This window comes from Struthio camelus, chromosome 8, assembly GCF_040807025.1.
Source record: "Struthio camelus isolate bStrCam1 chromosome 8, bStrCam1.hap1, whole genome shotgun sequence".
Classification (NCBI taxonomy): domain Eukaryota; kingdom Metazoa; phylum Chordata; class Aves; order Struthioniformes; family Struthionidae; genus Struthio; species Struthio camelus.
The window spans coordinates 14294112-14315980 of record NC_090949.1 but is presented as its reverse complement, the minus strand read 5'-3'; the positions used below and the strand labels follow the sequence as shown (position 1 = coordinate 14315980).

At 39.4% G+C, this 21869-nt stretch overlaps 1 long non-coding RNA gene across 2 annotated transcripts in view; it reads right to left on the bottom strand.

The window, feature by feature from the left end:
• LOC104140822 (uncharacterized) overlaps window positions 1-21869 on the bottom strand; it is a 239412-nt gene that overhangs the window by 193892 nt on the left and 23651 nt on the right. For both annotated transcript variants that reach the window (XR_011142479.1, XR_693400.2), the window contains exon 2: window positions 4905-5065. This is a non-coding gene — a long non-coding RNA (uncharacterized lncRNA). The remainder of the gene's footprint in view (window positions 1-4904; window positions 5066-21869) is intronic.

The window sequence follows — 21869 nt, the reverse complement described above, 5'->3', positions numbered from 1 at the left end:
TCACAATCTCCACAATCCAGTGACATCAGCTATAGACATCATACTGCCAAGGGGTTAATAACATGAAATTCTTCACTGTGTCAATAAAATGCAGGTTTTTCCCCTTATACAAACTGTTTCCCATGTGTGATGCAGCCACGCTTTCTAGGAACAAGGTTTGCCATTTTCATAGCAAACAATCGGCTAGTTAAATTTTTTATTCCTTTCCTCAAATGACTAAGCGATGATGCTCTTGACAAGGCCTAAAGCAGGGTTGTAAATGTGAAGACCAACATCTCTTGTAAACGGAACTCAACTACAAGATGAGAGGCCTCCAGTGAGCAACTAATGAAACCACTTGCAGTAATTCCCCATCACTATATTCACATCTTCAACAGCCATGAGAAAGACATAAAAGGCAGCTCTAGAAACTTGTTGTTATGCACTCTAGACAATCTTTTACTTGTCTTTAAAAAAGAGTCTGAGCTGTCAAATGAACAGCTGCAGGAGCAGCCATTTAATCATATTTACTATTGCACATAACTTGGGTTAAGGAGCGAGCAGCGCCTTTGAAGTGTTCTTCCACTGTGCTATTGCTTTAGTAGCCCTGGGGAACTGCTAAGAGAAAACACAGCCTGGCACAAAAAGCCATGGGGATGGACAGCTCCCACTCTGTTTTAGGCACTTTGCCTATGTATTGAAACAACTTTAATAACATGGCCTACATACAAGTACCATCTATAAAGGACTCTCCTCTTTGTTATTCTGCACATATATGTTAACATGTTAATTCAAACACTCCTTGCCTGGAACATCGTAGGTACTACTTTGTGGGGTGAAACCGTCATAACCAGCCCACAGCAGCTACCGTACCCACGCGGGTATCCCCCCTGCAGCAGGCAGGCTCTGAGCTCTCTGGAGATGCTCTATGGCGAGCACTACCTGTGCAGATTTGTAAACAACTCAAGTGACTAACCCTGTTCCCTAAAGCAGGCAGGGTGGCTGCCATCCTGCCTTCACAGACCAACAGAAGGGCCAGAAGAGCACTGCTACAATATAACCACCACAGGGCACAGGAAAGGCCCTTCCAACCTCCCACAGATGGGCTAGTGATGCATGTAAGGAGGAAATACTAACACTAGCCTGAAGATTATTTGTTTTTACTTGATCTATTTTTTTTCTTACCTTCTTCAAAGATCCCTAGAATATTCCCGAACATGTCTAAAGCCATTCACTTTGGAAAAAACCCTCCTCTTACGCATATACATTCTCTACACTGAAAGTATTGCAATAACATTAAGAAAGTTATTTCTACATATTAATGAAGTGGGATAATTATTTGTCTTTTTTTCAGCAAAAATATATAAAAATATTAATTGCCATGTCGAAAAAACACTGCTTTCCTGATAAGTTACCAAGGGAGTATAAAAGTCCAGAGTACTGGGGGGGAAAAAAAACAAAATGAAAAAAACTCAAGCAATAGGAACTCAGAGGCTGTCAATTGTCAAAATAAGCATTTCATTCTGCACAGGAGAGAGAGGAGTTTATGCTGGACTGCTTTCTCTACTAAATCTACAAATTACTTGTCAGGTTATTTTTTAAAAATTTTAATTATTTTAATTAAATAATAAATTATTTAAATTTTCTTCTTCAGTTACACCACTTCTAATGTGGATTTACTTGTCCCAATAACCTTTGTCCATATAGCTGCTGATCATCATCAATAATTTTTTGTTCTATTGACATTTCTCTCATTTTAGAGAAACCAGAAAAACTTGATGAAATACATAAGTATTATGCAGTCATGCCTCAGTCTGCTATTCCAGTGGCATAGTTCTGCACAGTGTTTCACTCACGTTTGGCTGGGCAGTACATGCTACCCGTCCTATACTGGTGACCACTAGACCGATCCATGAGTTTCACTCTGAGAAACTGAGTTTGATTAAGTTGATGCACTGTGAAAGTTATAGATAAAATTCTATGCATTCATAAGGTAGCAAGCCTATACAATTAATATTTGTAAGTAAAATACTCTGACCATCCAGAAACAAGTGGTTCCCATCTGACCAGCAACAAATTTAAAAATATGACCTTCATATGGACAGTCTGAATTTACATATAAATGATGGCACACAAGATCAAATAAATTCAACAGTTATATAAATTTATACTGATATATACCAGAGATGGAAGGAAAAGGAAATATTTCAAAACAAATATGTATAGTAACCCTCCTGTCGGACACTATCTTTTAGTTTACTCAACAGCTACTGGAGCTTTAACCTGGCTTTTGCCTTAAGTTTTGCAATATAAGGTGGTGAGCTAGCCAACAGGAGGATGGAAAGATAACACTGAGGAAGACCTAAATACTCCGCACGTGAATTAGCAGCAAAGATATTTTCTTGAGAAAAGAGAGATGTGGGCAGAGAGAGCAGTTAAGCACCTTTAAAGCCCTGGCAATCTGAAGGACTAGAGGAAGTGGAATAGTGGCAAGGCCCACCCATGAGCCACTTAATTCACATGACCCACAATGACCTACTGACCATGACCAGCACATATGGAGGAAGCTAGTTCTTTAGGTGCTTACCCCCGTGACCTCCCAGGTTTTTTGCTGAAGATTAAATGGGCTGGCAAACACTGGAAATTAGTGTAAAACCCATTACCCAGAGCAGAGTGAAACACCTACCCAGCATCACTTGTGACTACAGCAAGGGAAAAAGGCTACTGCTACCAGCTGTATGCATGCTTAGTTCACTGCTGTTCAGGAGGAAGCTTTCCGTTTCCAGGTCTGACACTGCCTCGGCTCCCTGACTCATGCCACAGTGGACATGCAGTGATGCCACAGCAGTTCTCACATGTCCCTCTGCCATTAGTTAGTAACAGTTCCTCTTGCCAAACACGCCCGCTGCAACATTTGCTCCCAACACAAGTTTTGGGAACTACGGCTAAGGTTTTCGGCAGCAATCATCAGCTTTCTTGGTCTGTTTTTTTGCATATCTGTTCTATCTTACACAGCTTTTAGCTCATAAGGACTTTTCTTAGTCTGTGACTCAGCAGCTATTTTTTAGAAAACCTCCTAGCACTAAAAAAAGCTGAAGTTCTCTAGACAGCATCCTTTAACAGAACATGTTTGCTATAAGTTTATTTTGAGCTAAACATTTTATTTGGAAAACAATTTGTATCACTCCTGTTCATAAAAGTAGTCTTCAAGATAAGGGAAGAATCAGAACATACACCAGTTTTTTTCTATGAATGTCTTAAATTAAAAAAATTAAAATAGACCCAAAAGTCTAGATTTTACCAGGAATCTAAATGAAACAGATATGAATGTATGCATCTATTATTGTTGATTGTTTCAAACTATGGAACCTTGTTTCTAAGATATCCAAACTGAAATAAAATATTCACTGTGTTCTTTCTCAGAATTGCTCATGGTTCATTTATTTTAGGGGAGAGAAAAAAAAAATCAATAAGCATCATAGATGGCAATTTATAAAGTGATTTGATGTAATACCTTGTAGGAAAGAATGGGCTCATAATCTTGAATTGTAGCTATCAGGTTTTGTAATAGAGACCACATTAAATCTATATGAAACTTGAGTGCATATGACTTCAGTTGAAAATATAAGAATTAAATAGAAGGTAATTATTTCTGTACAGAACTATTATACACAACACAACCTGGTGAGATATGGAAAAACAAATTGCATACGAAAAAAATCAGGTAGAGAGAACATAGAGCCAGGAATCTATCTGGAAGCAACTTGGTAAACTAAGGGATAATAGAAACGAGGTTTCTATTATAAGCCAAATTCGGGGTAGTCCTTTAATTCAGGAAGAAAAAAAGGCCCATAAAACTGGCTTTAATCCAGAGAAAAGGTGGAAAACAGAAAAGACAATAAGCATGTTTGTTCCAGGAACACCAGCAGGCGTAATCAAAAATCATTAGTCCTATAAACAAAAATGGAAAGCAATCAAAGTACATAAATTTTTCCCCAGTTGGTTTTATATTACAGAAATGAGAAACAAGTCCCTCCTTCCACCATATAGGAGAATTATTAATTGGCTTATGTTACTATATCCAGATCATTTGCAGAATAAACTGGGACAAATTTTATATGACAATGCTTTCATATAAAAAAATTATTTTCCCCTCCCATTGCTAGATCATGATTTCAAGATAAGAGTAGCCAGTTTGCTCACAATTCTTAAAGTGCAAGATGCACCATATTGGTATAAAGCTGACAAAAAACCCAACAACCCTGGAAGCTACCAAACTCTTTTTCTACTCAAAAACCAAAGCTGACTTTATAAACATACGACATCTGCAGCTGCAAAGGGCGCAGTTGAAACCAGCTGGGAAAGGCAGTAAGCTGCTATGAAAAAGGGCTCCCACCAGCCACCTCCCAAGGGCTCCCTGCCAGCATGTCCCCAACCCTGGCAGCTGCAGGGCAGCGCTAACATCTGCCTCCTACCCCAGCACCCACCACTGCTCAGTGGTGCACCACTCAGCCACTGGCAGCGCTGAGGCTTAGAAACATTTTGTGCCCGTGCAGACTGCAGCATGAGTCTGTCAGCCCTTCAGACCCAATCAAGGAAAAAAAACCACCATCTCAGAAGGAGGGCCTCAAAGAGCTTTAGGAGAAGGAAAACATTGGGGGAACACAAGTATTAGCAACTGACTAATAAAAACATGGAAATAATCAAATATATTTGTTCTCTTCTGAGAGTAGAAAGGTTTTAAAATATGCTTACATTTCAGATTGGTTTAACACAGCATCTACCAGCAATGATGCCACAGCCCCATTTATAGTACAGAGATGCAAAGCAATGCGAACAGTTAATGAAAGATTGGCAAGAACTTGCTCCCCACACACAAAAACAGCATACATATGTTTTTCCTTTACCAAACAAAACAAACTTACCATCTTCAGAAGGCTCACAAGCAGGTCTTAAAGACAGAAAATCCTTCCAGTTCTAGTCTTCAAAACTTGCAGTTTTCATGTGGACCAAAACAGGCAAGACGCAGCCGAGAGAAAGATAACTCATGCCTTGCATTTTGAATCACATCTAACATAAGGACGATCTAGAATCAGGAAAAAAATATAGTTATAAAATGGGGCAGAGCTCTAAAGATTCACAGAAACAAGTTCAACTTTAGTATTTTACCTATCTTAAGAACAAATATTTCTTCAAACTGTGGTATAAAACTTAATTGCTAGAAGCTTCTCATTTTTACTAGCTCATCAAAAGACCTATTCATATGACAAGTCAATCAGCTTCCTTGACTGATGCAGTCTGCAGCTCAAAGCCAGGGAGAATTAAAGCAAGTGGAATCATTCCCTCTTGGTTAGGTGATAACAGTTTCAACTACCTCATCAAGAAATTTCAGCTACCCCAACGCTTTCCAGCTTATAAACCACTCCTAATTTTTAGCCATGTTAACCTTCTGAGATTTTTTCACTTATAGCTTAATCATTGGAAGAAAGTCCATGATGCCAAGATGTAGCTGCACCTGGGAAAAATTCTTACAACATTTCAAGAAGTGCTTTACATTACCAACAAACTAATGCACTACAGAAAAAAATTAAGTATGTGCTACTGTTATTTCTGCAAAGAATACAAGGAAAAGGTTTATTCTACTAGAGAACAGAAGGAGGAAAAAAGTAAATTAATGACCTAACACATAGGACTATACAAACAGAATTGCAAGCATTGTATGCAACTCAAAACTCAAATGAGAAATTTGAGCTGAACACAGCATCTAGGATACAAACTTGAGTGAAAAATATAGCGACTATGTCCCATAATGTTCTAGAAAGGGGCTAACAAAGAGGGTTTGGATAGAATTTAGAGTTTAAACGTTCTCCTTCAGGCATCTTGTACTGAACATGAAGGACACATGTCAGAACAACTGGTCTTCCAATCTTAATGTGCTATAAGGGAATTGCAAGTAAGTTTTACAGTCAGTTCTGCTCTATTAGAGTTATGTTTCATCCATAGAACTGCCTGTTTTTTGCTTTCTTTTTCATCATTTCAGAAAGATACATGTTGTGGAATAATTACCAACTCATATTCACACCCAAGATTACTCTACCCTAGCCCAAAATCTATTTCCCCAAGAAGATATTCTTCTTCATAAAAAGAATTATTTTTTAGATATTACTTAGGGAATGCAACATACTGTGCACATTGATAAACTGGAAGACATTATGGAATTTTATATCCATAATACCTGGTGGTACTGTAATAATAATGTTACAGTATAATAATCCTTCTTGATAATATATTTATTTTCATAGTCACTTGCTCCATAGTTCAGCAAATGATCTGGGTATCATTTGCAATATTATCTGGCCTGTTAAGCAGATGTAATATTAAGCACTGCAGGAGGCTGCCAAATTGGCAATCAAGATGAGTAAATCTCATAATGGAAATTAATTCTCTGGAAGTATATTAATTTGTATTAAACGCCAGTGTGAATATAGCGTATCATAGTATGAAAACACATATAATGCAAAGAATGAATACATAAAACTCCTCCTTCCTTCCTTTTTCTCTCTCAAATCCTTCCTGGGTAGGGATTAAAAAAGAAAGCTGGAGTAGATGCCAAAGATGGTAATTTTTTATATCAGCTTTGTATCTTTCTCTCTAGTTTTGCCATAGCAACTATGCTAAATTTTCCTCATTCGGCATCATTAGCTTGAGGATTTGGCTGTAGAGAAAAAGAAGTTGTGTTTTGGGATTTATTTACTTGCAGGGGGAAGAGGAAGGCGGCCTCTGATTCATCCTAAAATTGGAATCTGCAATGAAAGTCCTATTACAACCACCTCTGGGCTGGGCTGACATCCAAATTGCCTACGTTCCAGTGCCCTGGAGCATTGGGTGCATTTCTACAATTAGCCTACCTAGACATGGGCTAGAGGATTACGCTCATCCTTCCATCAAGGCAAACGCACCCAACACAGGCAGAAACAAACCCTATTCCTGGTGGGGTCTTCAAGGGGAGAAATTTTAGGGACCGGGCAGATAGGACACACACTTGCCACATGATGAGGGCAGAAGAAGGTTATCCTGTGTTTAGGACCCCTTTTCCCTCTGGCAAAGGCTGTATTTTGTCACAGCAACCGTACCAGCCAAAGGCTTTCAGGGCACAGCAGAGCATACCACCTGCAATGCTCAGTGCCACCTACAATTTAAACCTGGTAATTAAACTACATATAGGCTGCAATCCAATTCTACTCTTTTCTGCCCTGGTTAGGAACTGAAAGTGAGGGCAGCTTAGTCTTAACTTATAGCTAAATTCCAGTGTTTTCAATAAATGTTGTCCACAAATATTTTAAGCATAATGTGCCAAGCATCTTATATAGATTAAAAACAGCTATTCTTCATTCATCCAAAAAAACAGAAAGATTATTTGTTAAAGGATGTTTAAAAGAGAACATCACATTAATTGAATCAAACAGAAACCTCACATTTAACTCAAAATAGTCATGAACTCTGAAAACACCAATAACATTAGGTGCAGCTTTAAACTACTCAATAATAATTATGCTGGTTTTAGAGAGCTGTATTTGAGAGGAAAGCTACATACAAAACTATAAGATTACTCCATCTACACAAATGGCTTCTACGCTTCTGTCAATGTCATGCATCAGTGTGCATAACCATATAAGTTGGATAAGGAATTATAGTCCTGGTACCACAAGATAAAACCAACTTGTTAGCTATCTATCAGTAATCACACATTTATCTCAAATGACCCATTTCACATTCTCACTTTCCCCTACATTTCCATTAATGACTAGCATGCTCACTAAAAAAAATGGAGCTGCAACTTCTTGCAAGAGCAAGAATTGCCCAAAAACATAGCTTGTTTACATGAAGCATGCCATTGTTTTTCAGATGAAAAAATCCGTTGCAAAAATGCCAGTCATTTTATACACTTGCAAGATAGAACTTCATAACCTCTCACTTTCAAATCACCTTTTTAATGTCAAATTTAACTTTTAAAAATTTTAAGGGGTTAAAAAGAATTCTTTTCAATCAGGTATATCTAAAATTTTTCCTCAAGTGATATTACTCATTTTAAAACTGCCTCTAAAAAACTGTTTCAGATTGAGCCTTTTCCCTCTAATTACTTCTCATTTTCTTTTTTTTCTAGAAAAGAATCCATTGTTTTCCCAGTTATATTCTACTTACTGTTTTTATAGTATTCCTCAGGAACCGAATACAGAACAAAACACTGATTGCTGTTTGCAGTACACTGAAGAGTTTACTACTGTTTGTTAAGTTAGCAGACCTCAGATTGTTCCCCGGATCACTACTGGACTGGGGAGGCCAGTGCCCTAACAGTGGTAACTGTGCTGTGTGCTAGGCAGCCTCAGTAGCAATCCTTCTCAAAGGCATAAACAATGTCCAATTGTGAACACAATTAGAGTCAAAAGGTAGTGTAATACACACCAAATCAAAGACTCTCCATTGAAGTTGGCTGTATTATTCCTGCTATTTAATCTGTTTGGCAAGTTTTGCCAATGTCCACAGACATTGAAATTCTGCAGAAAGTGATGAATACATATGCCATATATGCTTGAAGTATTTTGACTTGTGATTTGATCCACCTGTCATGCCCAGCTGATAATGCTGATGGGCACACTAAATGATTGCAACAACAATACTAATCACATTTCCCCCTCTCCATACCTGTTTTACCTTTTTAGGTTATTTGCTGTACCACATCACCTGTCTTTGAAAAACATCTGGTTTAAACCAAAGACCTCCCATTTCATCTTGCATGTTTCCAGCAGGAAACATTAACTTTCTTCCTTTTCATTGTAGGATACTGACTGATTAGCTGCACCTTGGAGAACAATAAGGCTAGGAATGAATTTGAAATACTACTTTTATGGTTAACATGTGTTGACACTACTTTAGGTTTGGACAATGAATCTTCATGTTTTAATCTACTGCCACCAACTTGTAAGCTAACTCTCCTACATGCAGGACTTTATAGCAAAGTGTATAAATCCTTTGTTAATTAAATATCTATAAAGAAAAATATCCTTTAAACAATATTTAGCAAAAAGTAACACAGCAAGATATAATTTAAACGTGGAGCATTCCAGGACAAAATATTTTAAAGAAAGTCAAGCTTCATGGTGATACCAAGCACAGGATCAGGGATTTGCATAAAAATCTTGGAAAAGGATTGGCTCAAAGGAAGTGTGGTTTCTCCTCTTTTTACTTTTCTTGGTTCTCCCTTTCTGTGTTGCTTTATGCAATTCTTTAATCTCAGCTTTAAAACCGTGTATTCTTTGTACCTTACACACATAACAATGATACTCAGTTAACTTAGTTCTTATTTCCAGTCTTCTTCTACCCAAACTATTTATTAGATGCCACTCCCAGATTCAATTATTCATTAAAAAGTTAGCAGAAAACCTAAAACTCCCTCAGACCTGAATTCCACTGTCTAATCCAGCTGTTCCTCACAAGTATTTTGGCCATTAATCATCATACAAAGCATGTTTCCACTCCCTCTAGCCAAAGTGATTCTGTAGCACCATCTAGTGAGATGACATCACCCTCCATGAGGGAATTTTCCACTCCTGATTAATATTGATTGCCATTTCCAGTTTTGGGAAAGGTATCAGGTTGCAAGATTTTGATCCGAAGGCAAACAACTAGTTCATGACATACACTGACACAAGCTTTCAGAACAACCCTTTTTGGAAAGGCAGCTCCACAGGTGATACCAGCCCGTGACCTATCTGCTGCACTCAGAGGAAAGGTCTGTTGCCCACTGCAGCGACGGAGGAGCCCTCAACTCCTTCCTTTCCCTCCCCATGATGCGTGTTCAGGGGACACAGCAGCACCTTCACATTCCTCCGCAGGCCACCAAAGCTGCAGCCCTCTCCTATCACAGGATGCAGCAATGGATGGCATCACAGGGGAAGGCCACGGAGGAGCCTCCCCAGCACCTCATGCAACAGGCACTTGTGCTCTTGCCTCACCTGCCTGGTCACAAAAAGGTGCCTTTCTACAGGAATCCGGAAGGTTGGGACTGCTTCCTGTGCTGACACACAACTATGATGGTACTCAAACTCAGCTCAACAGTAATTCAGTTTTCAAGGTTGTTTACTGCAGAGTTTATCCATGCAACTTCACACAGGTTTACCGTAAAATACAGTAAGAAAACCGCAACAGCCACCTAAAGGAATCTTAAATTTGAGCGCAAAACAAGTACTTACCCTATGCAGTTTCTACCTCATTCTTGTTACAAATTCTTGGCATTACTAATTAAAGGCCATAAACTTTACCTTCCTTGACAAAAAGGAAAGTCAAAAGTCAACTGAACAAGGTTTTAAAATTCCATCCTATTACTCAGCACAGGCTAGGGACACAGGGAAGAAGTATGAGATTTGTTTAACTACACACTTCAATTCCAGCATCTTTCACCTAATAGCAAATTAACATGTGTGGTCTATGGGGAAGCCAAAGAGCAGTAAGTTCTTTAGTGCTTAAATCTGTAGAAAAATGTCTTCTGAACTCCTGCAGTGATCGGCTTATTACGTGAAGTATGAAATTTGATTATCCTTCTATTAGCTTGCATAATCACAAAGTTTTTTCAATAGTCAGGAAATCCCTACTTAATGGAGATTTGTTTGTTCCAACACACCCTCCAGCCAAGGGGGCCAACAAAGAAGAAAAGATAGACATAAGCTGATATTCATTGACTTACAACACCACCACAATATGGATACACCTGTTTGAGGAATACATTTAGTGTAACAGGGAAATAATTTTAAAAAATTGTATCCATACTACTGTAAGGTAGTTCCCAGGCTGCTGACCAACTCAGAGCACAGTGCAGCCCTGCCCTTTCCTCACAAGCTCTACCCATGGCTTGGTCTCACCTGCTCTAACAGTTACGTGCCGCAACACGCAACACTAACTACCACTGCACCCATAACCAGCACCAGAGCAGGCTACCCAGGGGCTGGCACCACCTCCACCCCGGAGGTGTGCAAACTTAAGGGTCCCTGAGCAACCTTCCCCAACACCAACACACAGAAGCAGCAGTCCCCAAGGTAAGTAGAGTGACAGAAAAACAACAGAAAAGTTAAGCGCATATATATGTATGTATATGATTTAGAAATCAAAATATTATGATAATTTATACCCATCTTTAAGGTTTGAAAGCCAGATATGAATTCACATCAAGGCAGTTTCATGCATAAACCAAATGCTCGCATTGGCAGAAAGCAGAACGTATACTTTGTGCAAGTGATTCACTAGCTCACCGTGGCAATGAACTACCCAGTAAGCAATTCTGAAGAACCCAGGCTGCAACTTACCTTTATATATTTGTTATCAGTTCTGTAAACAAAAAATTTTCTCCCATTATATTTTCCATAGCATATTATATGCATACCTTCAGACTAGTTAACTCCGCTTATAAGCCGAGCATGCACATGAACCCCAGTCATTAAAAGTACAATGTGATTGATTCAGGCTATATTCACATGTCTTGTTTTGATGTTTTCTGCTCTGCTTCTCATTTGAGACCATATGTGCCTAATGTAAACCTTTCCCGTCTTTTTGATGGACTTCAGCATTCTGCTCACTAGGCTCCTACTTATGTTTCTCAAACTCCCCATCCTCCTTCCCCAAAACTACAAAAACAAGACCATTTTCAGGCCTTCAAACTACACAAACACCACCAGCCTGCACTTCCCCCCACCCCCATCAGCACTGCATCGAGTCATTACTATTAAGCAGTTTTCAGGCAATAAAAGTTTTGGTATAACTTGGTGCTTCTTAACCATATATTAGAAGCCTATACTTTGTATATCAACAGAAATCTTTACTAGGAAACTGAGTAAGATATTCCTTATTCAAGAAGGAAAGGAGGGTATGAGCTGTTACTTTTGAAGCAACTAAGTCATTTTTCTAATTTCCTCTCATCTAATTAAGCAGCAGCAGCTCCTAGCAAATACATACATTTACTATTCTTTGCATTTTCAGTTATCATTCTTTCCATTTCTACCTCATAGTATTGCATATTTCTCTGCTACAGCTGTATGTTTATAACTGTATATGCCCAAACCTATTAAAAGCTGTTTGCAGCACAGAAGGTTTGGCTACACTTCAATACAATAAAGGCTAAAGTTTTTGCATCTTTGAAACACTGGTCCATCCATTTACTTGAACTACTAAAAATATATATGTATTTCTTTGGCTGCTGGTTACAGAGTTTTAAAGTCTAACTAATGTTTAACTATTTTAGTAGTGAAGCTAGCCTCCACTAGCACTAGGAGGCTGAAAATGATTTAGTAAGATACAAGAACTGGTAACTTGACACTGGGTAATTCTTAGCCAGTGTAAATAGCCCCAACACTATCGTCTTCGCTCTGCCCAAAAATAGGGAGCATACACACAACAGCTAAGGACCATGGAAATTCAAAAATTTCAATCATTTAAATGATTTTTGTGCTAGAATGCTGAACACATTCAGATTTTCAGTCGTCTTATTAAGGGGTTACTGGATGCTCAGGGATTGCGAGGAAAGCGGTCAGGATCAGACAATAAACATCTCCTGATGCCACTAACTGCAGACAGGACACAGGGCCACATGGGTCCATTGCTCTGCTCCACAAATAGGTTTCCTATGTTGTTAAAAAAAATAGGATTACAAAGAAATTATTTCCTAGGACACAGGCTAGGTGAACAGGATGACAGGTGCAGTGGTATCCATTTTCTGTACTTTTTGTTAAATTTATGTAATCCATAGCTAAAGGTCCAGTCCTTAATGCAAGGAAAATGCACCTTATGGTTCATTTAGTCCATGTATACAGATTGCAGTCAAATGACCACAGCTTTTTATTGAAACAGTGTGGGCATTGTAAAACAAAAAAATGTTACTCAATGTTTTAAGAGTTATTCCAGTGGAAAAAGCAGAAATATAATCTATAGCTCTGCTTTAAATAGTGAAAAGGTTGTATTTGTGTATACATTCCTCAAAGTAATTAGGAGACTATAAACTGAAAACAGAGAAACACATTAGAAGTTGATATTATTTAGGATATGAAACTACTGCAATATTTCCTCTGGGAAAACTCCAAACATCCCTCTGTAAACAAACTTTAAATAGAGGTATCTATTCATTTGCTAAAAGAAATATGATTATGAAAAAAAAATCACCAGATGAACCAAGCCTCATAATGGCTTGCTTTCTTTCAGACTTTAAAAAAAAAGTACAGCACCAACAACCCACCATTCACAGGGTAACTTGTTTGGAAGTGACCTTGCATCACAAGTGGTTTACTACGAGCTCCGACAGCTACTAAAATGAACTGACGTTTTTCTAGATGGCTCAATTTTTTAAATGGAAAGAGCGAGACTGATCACTGCTGATATTCTTGAGCCCGCACAACACAGTACAATCTAATCAGGTCAAACTTTCCTCATCTGTTCCATGCTTTTATTTCAGGTGGTTGTTTGCTTTCTATTTTCTTTTTTGGTTCATGAACAGTAAAGAAAAGTTTAAGGATATCAATTGAAAATGCAACACCTCCTCACGCAAGTTAGTTTCAGATTTTAGCTGAGCTTGGAGTGACCACGCACACAAATGTTTTTGCCCAGGTCTATTCTCTAGTTTCAGATAACCAGCATTTTATCAGATTGTGCTTTAAATTATTCCTTTTCCAGAAACACTGCTGAACTTTTAAGTGCTGGAAACAGAGAGGGTAGAAAAAATTTCACATCAAATTTGCAATGTCCAAAAAGATTAAATTCTGTAAGGGTGTTTACTGTAAACTTTCTGGCTGAAGTTTTCATAATTACAATCTACAAGCATTTAATTAGGTTTAAAAAAAACTTCTAGAAGAAAATAAATGTCCCACAACAGTGCAGAAAGAATCAGGGAAGGGTATCTCAGAGTTATACGCTTGCCCAGAGACAAGCACATGACATCTGATTTATGGTTCCTCATATATATTAGTTACTACTCAGAAGCTGAAACACATCACTGAAGATAAATCAGTAAGCATTATAATTCATACATCTTAACTTTGGCAAGTTAATATGCATTGTATTTAAAAATAAACAAAACAATTTTTGCTTGGCTTTAACAGCTGTATCTTGACTATCCCAAGCAAATAACTTCACTGCAGTAGGGCCTGGTGGAGAATCAGTGAACCATGCTTACAGCACACAGTCCCATCACTGCAGAACCATCACTATTTTGTGACATTTTAAAAATGCTGGATTCTGTGATTCTCCCCGTGTTAAGCAGGTCTCTACTCCACCAACATCAATGAGACAACCCCAAAGCAAATTAAGCAATAATGTAACTTTTTCTAAGATAGGCATTATTTTGGGCACCACCTCCTAGTACTTTATCTTTTTTACACTCAAATTATTTTGTGCTGTAGCCACAGGCTGGGCTTTTCAAGTAAACTTTGGTACTTAATTCTATTAAAAAAATTGTGCCTTCAGCTTCCTAAACGGCTCTAGAACTTTCAGATAGACTTCAGATAGGTTTAGTGTTTATTATAGCTCTTTGAATCATCACAGAGGTATATCTGTAAGAAAAGAGCACATATATTGCTATTCTGCTACATGCAATACATACTCTTAGAGTTTACAGGAGATTTTGCTATTTGCATAAGGACAGATCATAGTCTAATGTTTTGAAGCTTCCCAAATGGAAACACCCTCTAAAACCATGATTTTGAGTCAAAGGATGGAAGCCTTTGCTTTCATTGACTAATATGCTTGCTGCTATAGCAAACGAGGACTGACTTCAGAGGAACTTTTCAGCAGCCCTATGTTCCTCCAAGTCCCATGGCGACAAGTCTTTAGGAGCAGGCTAAGAGCAGCACTGGGAATCTTGGCTTATGCAGGGAAGCAGGCTTGGTTCTGCAAGGCACACCATCTCCTGCAACGCAAGCAGGTCAGCAAGGCAAGGTAAGATCAGCCCCGTGATAATTTCGTTTGCTTTCTCCCCTCCGATGGCAGCCACTGAGACAGCCCACTGCATGGCCAGGTATGACAAGCAGGAACATCCTCCTCCTTCCCTTCAACCCTAATACATATCTTCAAAACACAGCCCCGCTCACACTGGGATCTGGATGTGGAAACTGGTCATTAATGAGCAGTAGGAGTTTTTCAGTACACAAACAATAACCAAAGCTGCCTGCGAGTGTGATCAAATAACTAGCTTTAGAGGTATCTGAAATGCAACTGACTGTCTCATATTGATAAAACCATTATCACCTTCTTCCAAAAACTACTCATGAGAAAAATTGATCATTTGAGAAAGTTTAGCATATTTCACTCAAAGTCAAAAAAAAAAAGAATGAACTGACAGAAAAAGGTGGCCTGGTCGGATACCTCACCAAATGCCAGAGAGAAAATTAACCTCAGATATGATGCACATTAATCACGTGTTAATATCTAAAGACAAAGCGTCATTACAGCCCAATCCCCTTTGAGAGAGGGGTGACAACTGTGTCACCAGTGCAGGGCCCAGGGATAAGTGCTGTGCCCACGGATAGCCCCTATATAACTGCACAGTTATTCACTCTGCACACACAAATGACTTGCCTGTGGACAAACATGGTCCGTGAGGACATCAGAATACAATTTATCTCTTTCCACAGCTGTCCAGATGCTCTTCACAGGCAGAGGCCAGTCCGTAAGGTCCATACAGGTTGAACTGCTCCCAGAAACTCCAGAATACTCCACTTTTTTGGGGGTGATTAACTACCACCTAGACCAAAGTATCCCAGCAAGACCAGATTATCTCCATATTTCTTCCCAAGAAGAAGAATTTCTTCTCATCACTTACACCATCCCACAAGTTAACAGAAGAGAAGTAATCATCCATTATTTTTTCTCTGCTCTAACATTGCTGCTGGCATTGCTGCCATTGCCGTTAATCAATAGGTCACTATGAAAATGTTTTAAGTATCCTTACAATGAGGTTTACAATCAGATTCATCTCCATAAACCAGTTTTCTGCTTCCCCAGGGAAAGGGGAACCCGGGCAAACCTGTGGACAGAGCAAAGCCTAATTAGTAACAGCGAGACTTGCAATTCCTGATCATCTACAGAATAAACTGGCTTTATAAATTCAATAATATTTATTTTTAAGAAATCTCAACTATCTGATGACATACGTGGAATATATCATCAGGCTCAAGCCAGTGCCTAGCAACAAAGTACTCAGTAGAATAATCACTACTAGTATTTTGTAATAATTTCAAAAGAAAGCACAGAATCAAATGGATTTGATGTTTCAGTGCAGTGTCAAAACACTGGCACAGCAGTCAGGACTCAGTTATCTTGGAAGTCCCACACCATACTTGATTTCTGAAATAAGTCTTTAGTTTAGACTATCTTAAGTATTTTAACAGGATTATACTGACTTCAAATGATCAAAAACCTCAAACGACCTCCCAATCCATTTGGTAGCCCTGCTCCTCCACATTATTCTGCAAATGTTCTTCCCCTGATCAGCATCATCATCTTTTAAATGAACTCATCGTAATGCAAAATGTATTGCCTGCATGCTTAACATTATATAGTATTGGGGAAATAATTGCCACTTAAATGACATTCTACTCCTGCAATTGAAATAAATGGCAAGAACATAATATCAATTAAATGTTGGTAAGGGAGGCTCTAAGTAATTTACTTTCCCAAATGATCAGATATCAAAAGTCACAGTGGTAACGCAAAGTAAGTTTGGAAACGAGACCTACTTTAAAACTAAGTAATTTGAAACATTTCACATAGAAAAATAATAAAAAGAGTGATGAGAAAAAAACAGGTCAGCCAAAAAGATAGAGTCACTAAAACTCAGTTAGAAAGTTGGGTCCCTAGAGCACGCGCCACAGGGATTACACCAAGGCAAGGTATTTTAGCTTTTTCTCTTATCTATGAAACAACCTCGCTCTGCTTCCTGCTCCCATGATTACTTAGTCTCAGTCGTTCCCAGAAGGGACTCAGTGACAACGGGACACCTTTCTCACTATGTCTTGAGCAGTTGTGCTGTTTGGGAGTTTATTAATTACTGCTATTACTTTTAAATTCTAACCTCATCTTATTTAAGCATGCTTTTGTAAAATTAAACAATAGGTCTGCCCCAAGGAGAAGGCAGGTGGAAAGAGCAAAGTCCAGTTACAAAATGAAAAAGGTCGAATGAATTGGAGACACTCTCAAGAACAGAAGACAATGGGACAGAACTGAGGACAGACTTGAAACATGTGAAAACTGCAGCATGAAGGAAGTGAATAATTTGTTCTTACTCCGTGGAGGATAACATAAGAAGCGGAGCACTTATAATTCAGTGTGGAGTCCAGTTAGAAACAAAGGAAAAACTTTCTGACCGCAAAAATAGTCAAGAACAGATGAGCAATGGTAAAATAACTTAAGACAAACATCGGTATTTGGGTACATCAGCCTTGTTCCCTGTATAGTGATCCCTTTTGCCACCTAAATTAAAATCCAAATTGTCATGGAAGGCTTAGTCTAGGGGAAAAGTTAGAAAAATGGGTTTTACTAAACAATTGGTATAAGGTGTCAATCACCCTGCCCTTTTGCAACCGCAGTTAGCCTGCAGAAATCTCCCGCTGCCACAGCAGAGGGCTAACGCGCGCCCTAGAGCCGCCATGTCAGTCAGGCGGAACCTTCCGGAAGGAGGGCAGGACTGCACAGCCCTGGGCAAACAGGGCCGCAGCACAATCGGGAATCAAAAACGGACCAATAAGAGCAGGGCTCTAGACGAATTCAACCAATCACTCGCCTGCAGTCCCAAAGCAGGATAGGGACAAAGGGGCACACGCGAACCCAGCAGCAGAGGCGACCAGAGGGCTGACCTCAGGGAAGCAGCCGCCTCAGCAGCCTTTCTCAAGGCTCCCTCCCACCCCACCCTGAGCAAAGATCTCCTCCCCAGAAGGCTGCAGGCAGCCACCGCCGCACACTGCACCCAGTGTGGCCTCCTGAGGAGCCGTCAGGCTTGAAGCAGCACCCTCCCCTTCCCCCCGGCATGGCCTGCTTGTCCCTTCCCTCTCCTCCCCCCAACCTTCCGCCATAACCACAAGGAACCTTTCCCCTTACCAGTCCGAACTCATGTATACATGTACTTGCAAATACTGTAATTATTCCTGTCCAATGTTGTATGGGGAGTTGAATGTATAGTTACTGATTAATGGCATATGGTTACTACTGGTGATACATATTAAACTTTATTTGTTTCTGCCTGTTAACCGTGAACCTGTGAGCGACAGGGACACCTATACCGCCACCCGAACCTGTCCTGCAGCATGGAGTGTTGCAGGGACCAGAGGATGCGCCAGGATGCTCTGTGGTTGGCTTCGCCACCCCTCCCGCAACACGAATTCTGTTGCCCTTCAGTGTTTCCCTTTACCTGTGATGGCAAGAGCCGCAGGATTGCCTAAAACTCCAGGCTGGAGACAGAGCTTACACACCTCTGGCAAGATACAAAAGTGGCAAAACTTGCCTCCGATGAGAGGCCGAAATTTCTCTTAACTTGTGCAAAGCCGAACAGATTAATGCCTCTTAAGGACATGAACTCCCTTCCCATCCTCTCCTCAGTATGCAAGACATTTCAAATAACTGTCTCACAGGACAACACATTAAAAAAAATCAAAACTGGGAACTCTACTGCACATGGTCCCTCCCCTGGGTAGGCAACAAGAAGCAAACAGTATGTAAGCTGTGTTAGTCAATTAATACGCTACCATAAAAATCTTCAGTAGTGAGATTAATATAAGAGCACATGTGAAAGTCATGAAGGACCCACTAACATGAAATGATTTAGGTTAATTCCCTTTCAGGTTACAAGTTTTAGCTATGTGTCTAATCCTATGATTTTTTTTATTTTTGGTTCAATAGTGCTGCTAGCTGATTTAATTCATACCCAATTCATTTTTTATTCTACCTTTCCTTTTTAGTAATTTTAAGAAAGATGCAACCTCCTCATGAGGAATCACATTTCTTTCCGCTAGCAACTTCATTGAGAAGTGTTGAAAAATTTGAACAAAACTTTTTTCCATAGGAACCTACCAAGGTCCTCTCAGAGAGGACAGTTTAAAATATTGCATGGTAACAAACACTGATGCGCTGTTTTGCAGTGACCACAGTATTGGGAACATGATGGACAAAGAATATGCACCTGATACACCCATGACTGTTGCAGTTAATTAACATCTTGTTCACTGAAGAGGGACTGACACTATGCACATCTGTCATTGTTGCATAATACTTATCTAAGAGCTATTAACATGAATATTCATCCCCTTGGCAATTTTGAAGTAATACATTAAAACGCCTGAGAACAAACGGCTTTGCTCTGAAAGAGCCTAGATAAAAAACGGTAAGAATTGATTTGCAGCTTTGCAACACACCTATTTCCGGAGCAAGTTTCTCACTTTGCTAGACCCTACTCAGGAAAACAGCTAAGCACATATTCAAAAATAAGTACTGAAAACAACCTATATCTGAGAAGGCATGTCTTGTTTAGATTTCTGTCCTCTAGCTCTCCCCTATGGGAAGAGGAAGAAAAAAAAAAGGCAAAAAAACCCAACAAAACATCATTTCCCCTCTGTTTATTGGGAGGCTAGGTCATTTAATCAAATTTAGTGGAGCTAGACAGGGAGTATGATACAGCCCAGTGTAAGAATGCCTACATGTAGTCAATGTTTTTCAAAGTAGGGATCAACTATTAACTATGTCTATTTTACATAACTCATGTTATGTGTCCGAGTGTTACAGTCCTCATATAACATGGCTTCACCAAATATTTCACACTAAATAGGACTACACTAAGTACTTCAGGAAGTCCTGGCTGAGACTCTCCACACAATCCAGTCACTGGGATCCTTCTCATGACAAGGCTTCGTTCTGCAGCACAGCTCTGAGCTGGTTGTATCACTCCCAGGGGGATTCCTGAGCTCCTGCTTACTCACATTTACTTCGTAATTACCATGAGTCAAATGACAGTATCTGCTCTAGGCATTAGCTTAGGTGCTCTGAATCACACCTGTGGGAAACCTCTCATTCCACAGAGCGCTCAATCCTTTGAATTGCCCCCAAGTCAGGTGCCTTAGAGTGGTCAACAAGAGTAGCTTCCTTCATACCAATTACATAATTTCCAGAGGTGGGATGAAAGTAGCAGTGAGTGCTCGTGACAGTGAGAAAGTCAAAGAAGAAAACAAAACCAAAAGACCAACACTTATGTCACTGAAATATCCTGAAAGGGGAATTTTACAAAGCAAACAAACTACATGGACAGGAGCTGTTGTTTACAGATTGCTTTACAAATGCTAAATGGCAATGGGTAAATGAGCTATCAACTTCTGTGACATTGCTAAGGTTAAACCAAATGCCATTCCCCAGAACGCTGTAGAATGTCTCTTATATTTTACTGTTGATCTTTAACTTAATGTTGCTGTCCTAAGCAAAATTTTTTTGACCAGCTGCAAAACAAAAAAAGTGGAAAAACACAGTAAAAAGTTACCAGCTGGCTACAGCTAGTGTTCACTAGATAGGATGCATAATACTGTCCAGAAATCAGTTGTTATTAATGTCCATCTTAAATATCATTCATTACTTTAGAGCTGAGTAAGTCTTCCATATTAATTGGAAACAAATACCTAGTGTGAAACATCATTATTCACTTTATGCTCGATTTGCTTACAATTTGGAAACAAATATAATTTGTTCCTATTATAAACTTGCACACTCCTTAAATCATTTCCCTATGGAGTCTTGAAACTAAAGCGCTGATAGATTTGCACTGGGCAACTCCTCAAAGCTCCCAGCCCTATGGTTTTGTACATTGAATTCTTGTGGACTTAGCTGCCTAATATGTATAAAAAAGCTCCACAATAACAACTTCTCCACACAAATATTTTGATTGCTATTTAAAAAAATGGGAGGGATTCATTTTTCTGTGTTCATAATTACTGCATCACTTGACTTATTTTTCAAGCACCTACTTAACAAGGCCAGACTTAATTGAATTGCTCATTAGAAGACAGCTGAACTGCAAAATACATGAATTTTTATTCTTTCATATCATACCATTCATTTTTATGCTTTACATCTTGTGAACCACACCTGTTCTACAAGATTTTTTGCTACAACCTCATGAGTACTGCAAATTGCTTCCTACACTAATTAGGGATTAAGATTTTTCAAAGATGCCTCAAGGCAATACATAGGAATCTGACTTTTGTCAAATGAAGACTACTTGCCCTCTGGAAAAGATCAGACAATGTCAAGGTTTCCCCACACTATCACCAAGTTATACCCTATTACTGGAGGTGAGATATGAGGAGAGGAATAAGTTATTTTAAGTACTTTTATGACTGTCTTGCATTTCAACAGTAGAAAACTAATACAGAACCACAGAATGGTTGAGGTTGGAAGGGACCTCTGGAGATCATCTAGTCCAACCTCCCTGCTCAAGCAGGGTCCTCTAGAGCAGATTGCCCAGGATCACATCCAGACGGGTTTTGAATATCTCCAGGGAAGGAGACTCCACTACCTCTCTGGGCAACCTGTTCCAGTGCTCTGTCACCCTCCCAGTGAAGAAGTTTTTTCTCAGGTTTCGGTGGAACTTGCTGTGGTTCGGTTTCTGCCCATTGCCTCTTGTCCTGTCACTGGGCACCACGGAGAAGAGGCTGGCCTCATCCTCTTGACACTCCCCCCCCCCCCCCCCAGATACTTACACACATTGATCAGATCGCCTCTCAATCTTCTCTTCTCCAGGCTGAACAGGCCCAGCTCTCGCAGTCTTTCTTCAGAGGAGAGGTGCTCCAGTCCCCTCATCATCTTTGTAGCCCTCTGCTGGACTC